Consider the following 6,658-nt stretch of genomic DNA (forward strand, 5'->3'; position numbering starts at 1 on the left):
CTAGCTCTTTGCGAATATTGTCAAAGTAATAACCTGTTACTCTATATGGTGTTACAGACTGAGAAGCATTCCCTGTGTCAGTCCTGGGTAGCACTCCCTTGTCAACACCAGGTTTGTTTGAGAACACTTCTTGAGGTTTTGTAACCAGCGTTCTACAACTATTCTGCTGTTCTCTGGATAGAGCAGGGCTGATCTGCACCTCTTGTGGATTGAACTTTTGTGGGCCCCTCCCTTCCCCGAAGGGCAACCCATGTTCCTCCTTATCAGCCGCTTTTATTGCAAACTGCACATGGTTGGTCTCTCTGTAATAAGGCTTCAGGGCATTGATGTGAACGACCCCCCTGCCTAACCTTTTCATAAGTTTGGATGTATGAGAGGTTCCTAAATCTGTGATTATCTCAGAAGGAAAACCCATCCTACTCATGTAATTTACTAAGGCTTCTGCTACAGTCTGGGTCTCTATATTACGTAATGGGATCGCTTCCGGATATCTCGTTGCATGGTCTACTATAGTTAAAATAAATCTGTCCCCCCGCTTAGTGGCATTGGGCAATGGACCTATGATATCCACCCCTAGACGTGTAAAAGGAGTTGAAATCACTGGTAATGGGCATAGCTTTGCTCTAGTTTTATCACAGTTAGAACCCTGTCTCTGACAAATATGGCATCTTTGACAGAAACTCTTAATATGTTTACCCATATCAGGCCAGTAAAAGTTTTGGGCTATTCTTTGTTTGGTCTTGTTGATCCCCATATGAGCTGAGAAAATGTCTGCATGTCCCTTTTCCAGAATCATAGGGCGATATTTCTCAGGCACCACCAACTGTCTCTTGACTTCAGGCCCCCCTTTTGAAATATTATTCAGTTTTTCTTTATAAAGTAAACCACCCTTAATAATAAAACGTTCAGGGCACTCAGGTGATAAATCTTTATCAGTCACCTTTCCAAAACAGTCTTTTAAGGTGGGGTCTGCTGTTTGTTCCTTGACAAAGAGGCTTTTCTGAGGTATTTCAACTGAGAATGCCTCAGGTTGTGGTACAAATTTCTCTGGCTCTTGAGAGTCAGTCTTATTACTGGCTTCATTTTGTACTGATTGTGAACGTGTTACCACCATGGCACTCTTGACATGCTTTGTTAAGTCATTACCAATAAGAAAAGGGGTAGGAATCTCAGAAGACACCCCCACTCTCCAAAATCCCTTCCAACCTTGATATTCAATTTTCAAATCAGCTACAGGTAGTGAAACTAGTTCTGACCCAATCCCTTTCACAGATAGAGTCTGGTCAGCAATCATACAACTTTGTGGTACTATGTCTGAGTGGCAAATAGAAATTTGAGAACAAGTGTCTCTCAAAGCAGAATATTCATTTTCAAAAACTTTTATCCTGTCCCCAGCAGATTCCAATAAAGCACAATTGGTCTGTATGTAATAACAGTGGACAACTTCAGCGAGAGGTAGCTCCTTCAATGTATCCAATTCAGAGCTCTTAACTGCCTCTGCCTGGGTCTCCATGGCAACAGAACTTTCAATAGAAGAAGCTTGAGGTTTACTCTGAACACAAAATACAGCCTTTGCTTCTTTTACATTAACTTTCTGAGGTGGAATTTCTTTATTTTGCCTTGTATTAAAACATTGTGCAGCAATGTGGCCTTTCTTTTTGCAAATGAAGCAGATTCTCTCCCCCCATGAGCTTTTCCCATCAAATCTCTCAAGTTTCTCTTTTCCCTCCAAAACTTGTTTACTGTGCTGGCCCTGTTCTGAGGGCTTTTCACTAAAATGGCCGCCTACTTTAGTCTGTCTCTGCGCTTGTTCCTTAGAGAACTTTGGGTCCCATGTTTTCCTCACACTTCTCCCCTCATAACAACTAGGACCCCTTATTTGAGAAATAAAATCAGCTATTTGTGCAGCATTTCTAACATCAGTTGGTTTCCGTTCTTGAACTAAAAATTTAAGTTCCCCATGGAGTAAGGAATAAAACTGCTCCAGGCCCACAACATTTTTCAATTCCTGAAAAGTTTTTACATTCTCCTGTTCAAGCCACCGATCTAAACACTTTTCTAAGTTAAAACCAAGTTGGGTATAAGATTCATCTGATCTTTTAGTAAGTTTTCTGAACTTCAGCCTAAGATGTTCTGAATTAATGCCAAATCGATTGTAAACCATTTTTTTGAACTCTGAATAATCTTTACTGAGCTCAACTGGCATATCAGCATACACATCAGCCATTTTTCCACTCAGGAGAGACCTCAGAATTATCATTTTCTCTGTCTCCCTCACAGAAAAATCAGCACAACTTCGTTCAAAGATTTTAAGGAAGTTTTCAGGACAATCCCCCTGTTTATATGTAGGAAATTTCTTCAAATCTGACTTTGATAACTGGCTTGGTTCAGTACCAGAATCTCTGTTGTTGTTGTTGTTTTGGTTCAGTAATTCCAATTTCCTAAGTTCAAAAGCCATCCTCTCTCTCTCCAATCTTTCTTCTCTTTCCATCTCCATTTGCCTCATTCTTTCCTCCTTTTCTAATTCCATTTTCTCTTTCTCTAGGGCCATTCTTTCCCTTTCCATTTCTAACTGCCTCATTTGAACTTCATGTGCTTGGGCTAACTGAATTTTCCTCAGTTCTGATAACTGTTCACCATTAGCTTCTTCCCGCACTGAGGCAACTCTTCCCTCACCATTTGACTCATCCCCAGACCAGTCTGACATTGCTTGGTCTCTTTGTTCACTCACTTCTGCCATTTGACTGTGCGTGAGAGGCATTTTAATCACACAGAAGGCTCTTTGCTATTTTCAAGCCTCTGTTTAAAACGTCACTTTTTCCTTTCCTGTGCTAAGGTCTGACACTCTTCAACAGGGTATACCCACAGATATGGCTAGGCTTGTTACTGTAGTCTCTAATGGCTTCTGCCCCTTCACTGGGCCTCTTGCCAGATTTAGAGCTACTTTAATTTTCTGCCCTTGGCTCTACTTCAAAATCCACCACAGCTTCACCCTCTCTCAGGTTCTGTAGTTCACTAGAGAAATCCCCAAATCTTCGTTGCCCTTGGTCTGTCTGTCCCTTCCGAGTTCTCCCAACTCTGGACTCTCAGGCCAAGTCACAACAGCCTCCTACTTTGGATCAATCTCCCTCACAAAATGGACCTTCTAGAGCTCATAAGTCAGTTCCCTCACTCTGAAGTTTAGGTGCCTCTCCACTAGATCTGCTCCCCCCTGGAGACAAATCCTAGAGAGTTACCCACACCCCACTTCAGGTGCACCTAACTAAAATCCTTTTGCTCTGGTCACACTAGCCAAGGCTTTTCTGGGCAACTGGGCAACTGGACAACTCGTATCCCACCGCTGCCACCAGTTTTGTCGCGACTGCCACCTCCTCCTACGTCACCACAAGAGATGACAGGTCACGATCCTTCACACACACACACACTTCGCTGCCACCAACCACACATAAACCTGACACTTCAGACTTATTGTGGATTTCAAAATAAAAATGATGTTTTATTGAATACAGAAATAAAAATGTAAATCACTCAGTAAAAGAATCACTTGTCAAACTATATTTCTCAGACCTTAACCCTGCACAGTTCTTGGTTACTTAACACTCAGGTACCTAACCTATATCTAACCCTCTCACTCTCTCATTCCCCAACAACAACCTTTTCCCTCTTTGCACACCCCCCTTATATACACAAACTCCACCCCTTTAAGACCCACCTCCTGCCCTGCCATAGGCCAGGAAACTCCAGCCTTAGCCAAGACAGGCAGGTGACGTCATGGCACACGTCACACCCTCCTACGGCGTCGGTGGCGATCTGATGAGGTCGAGGACGAATCCGACGTCGAATAGTCCCTTCGACGCCGGTGATGTTGCCTCTTGCGTCGATAATCAGAGTCATGGGAATCATCCTCGGAGGAAGAGTCATGTCAACACCGAGAATGGTGATGATGAGCAGTTGCGTCTCGACACGGAGATCGGTGTCAATCAGCTGAATGCTTCTTTTTCTTAGCATAGTGCTTATGAGGTGGAGACTTTGACCTCGAAGCAATTGAAGACAGAATGAGCCAAGGAAGCCCGCCCTGTAGATATGGTGCTGTGTGGGGCGGAGATTAGGCCTGCAGTAGTGCCGACCAGCTGGCTCGGCATCGGTGACAATATGCCCGCAGGTCGGGTTGGCTCGGCTTGTCGAGGTAGAGAATGGGCAACCTCCGAGAATGAATCCCTGTCCCTTGAGGAGTCCTCCAATATGGGAGAGGGAACGGAGATAGACACCGGTGGTAATTGTTTTAAGGTGTCTGAACTTTTAGCTGAGGATTTTTGTTTGTTTGTTTGTTTTCCAGACATCGATGCCGAAGCGGACTTCGAAGCTGTGGATTTTTTTTGCAGGGGCTTTCTTCTTAGATTTCTCTGCCGGCTTGTCCTCAGGTACTTGTGAAGAAGAAGGACCCTCAGCCTGGGGAGTTATAGGAGTTGAGGGGAGCTCCATTGAGGCAGGCTTAGAAGATGACAAGGTGAGGTCCCAGAGATGGTATTGAAGCCTTTGCCTTCTAGCTTTCAATGCAGCCTTAGTGAACGCCTTAGAATGTTTACAGCTTTGAGCTAAGTGAGCCTCTCCCAAACAAAAAAGGCAGTGACTGTGGCCGTCAGGAAAGGGGAGCTTTCTGTCACAGTCTAAACACCGACTAAAGGGACCGGAGGGGGACATAGGCTGGAGAAAAAGTCGATAGCTCACCACGACAGGCAGTCCGTTAAAAGCATGGGAAACCGATGGCGACCAGAACAAAGGGAAAAACCCAGTGGAAATCCGTTAAGTCCAAAATCCGCGTCAGGGGTGGAGAAAGTAGAATAGTCAGTCCAGGCAAAGTCAAAAATCTGTAGGAATTCAAGTATAAATCGAGTAAAAAAGCGAAAAATAGCAGAGCTCGAACGAGAGGTTCCAAACCTCCGAGAAGGTTTGGGTTGTGGTTGCATACGCAGTACAGGCAACCTTAAACTTTGTTTCTTTTCTCTTAAGCTTGAGAACATTCTGAGAGGACCAACGCTGGTGCTGATTTAACCCTTTTTGTGTACATTCACAAAGACCACGCTGAAGAATAATCATAATTAAAAACAGCATAAGAAACAAAACTTTAAAAACTAACTAAACATGTCATAATATTTAAAGCCACCATTAAAAACAATTTTAAACAATTCTAAAAACCTTTTAAAATCCCCAGACTCAATAAATCCAGCATTCCTAAGACCCCCCCACCCCCACTTATTGCTTAAAAGCTTGCCTGAAAAAGAAGATCTTTGCCTGCAAATGGATCCAACCTGGCTTTTCCAGGCAGACCATTCTAAAGTCTGGGATGAGCCACTAAGAAGGCTTTGTCTTGTGTCTTCACCAAATGTGGCTGTGAGGGTGGTGGGACTGAGAGAAGGGTTTCCCGAGAAAGCTGAGGAGACTCATATGGGGTGATGTGGGACTTCAGATAGCAAGGACCCCTTACGTGCTGCCTACCTTGTACTTGCTCCACACAAGTGGCACTTCCTCAAATAGCATCATCTTTAAATTGGACAAGCTTCCCATTGCCAAAGACAATAATTATTGCACATATCAGTTACTCAACCCACATCACTGCCTCTTACAAATATCATTAATGGGTCAGTGACACACAGAAGGTTTCCATGCCATTTAGGTAATGTATGAATCAGCCTATAGGCTAGAAAATTAAGAACGTTCTAGCAATGCAGTTGAAGTAGTATAGCTTTAAAAAGGATTATGTTACTCTGGGCAATGGCTGTTTCTCCTGCATTCTGTAGGATACAATTCTAATGCCTTACAATTTCCCATTCCCATGTTCAAGGCTTTTCAAAAACATGGTGAACTATCTGAACATAGAAGTCACTGAAGAGTCCTACTCATGTTGACATTGCCTCATGAACAAAGAAATAAAACAAATTCTAAGGGTCAGATCAGCAGCATTAACTGTCTTTTGCTTTTTATACTCAACAGCCACTAGATGGCAGCACAAGCAAGCAAATGGAGCACTGGCAGGCTCAGCACTGTTCATTGACTGCCCTAGCTTTTTTTCTCCTATTCCTTCAACCTTAAACTAATGACAACAGAAGCATCAGATGGCAGATGCAGTGGCAGAACTTTTCATGAGGCCCCAGTGAACTGCTACTGATCCTTGTAAAAATTTCTGGACTAGATAGCAAAAAAGTTTGAAAATGTCTTATTCAGCCTCCTATGCCCACTTCCCATTTGGCCCCACCACTGCTTGCCAAAGCAGCTGTTTCGAAGCACTCCAAGACCAACTTGGTACACATCGATTTGTTGCCACAATTGAGTTCCTGCACACATATACCATCAGCTGCAAAGAGCTGCAAAGGGCTTTGGGTCCTTTTTTCCTAGGGGATAGGGGGGAAAAACGTGTAATAAAATATGCCCTTGGATTTTAAAATTGCAGATTACCATTAGGGATGGGACTTTCATTTTTGGGGGAGGAAGCTGCTGCACTGCATCCTGGATATGGCAGTTCTTAGGGAGGTATCCTCTATGCAGTCCTTAAGGATTCTCATGCCCAGGAAGCATCGCAGCAGGAAATGAGGCCTAGAATGCTGTACAGCTGTACAGGGCTAGGCTCAGCTAGAGGAGAGTGAAATGGGGAGGGGGGAGG

Source organism: Pogona vitticeps, chromosome 2 (genome assembly GCF_051106095.1).
Source record: "Pogona vitticeps strain Pit_001003342236 chromosome 2, PviZW2.1, whole genome shotgun sequence".
Classification (NCBI taxonomy): Eukaryota; Metazoa; Chordata; class Lepidosauria; order Squamata; family Agamidae; genus Pogona; species Pogona vitticeps.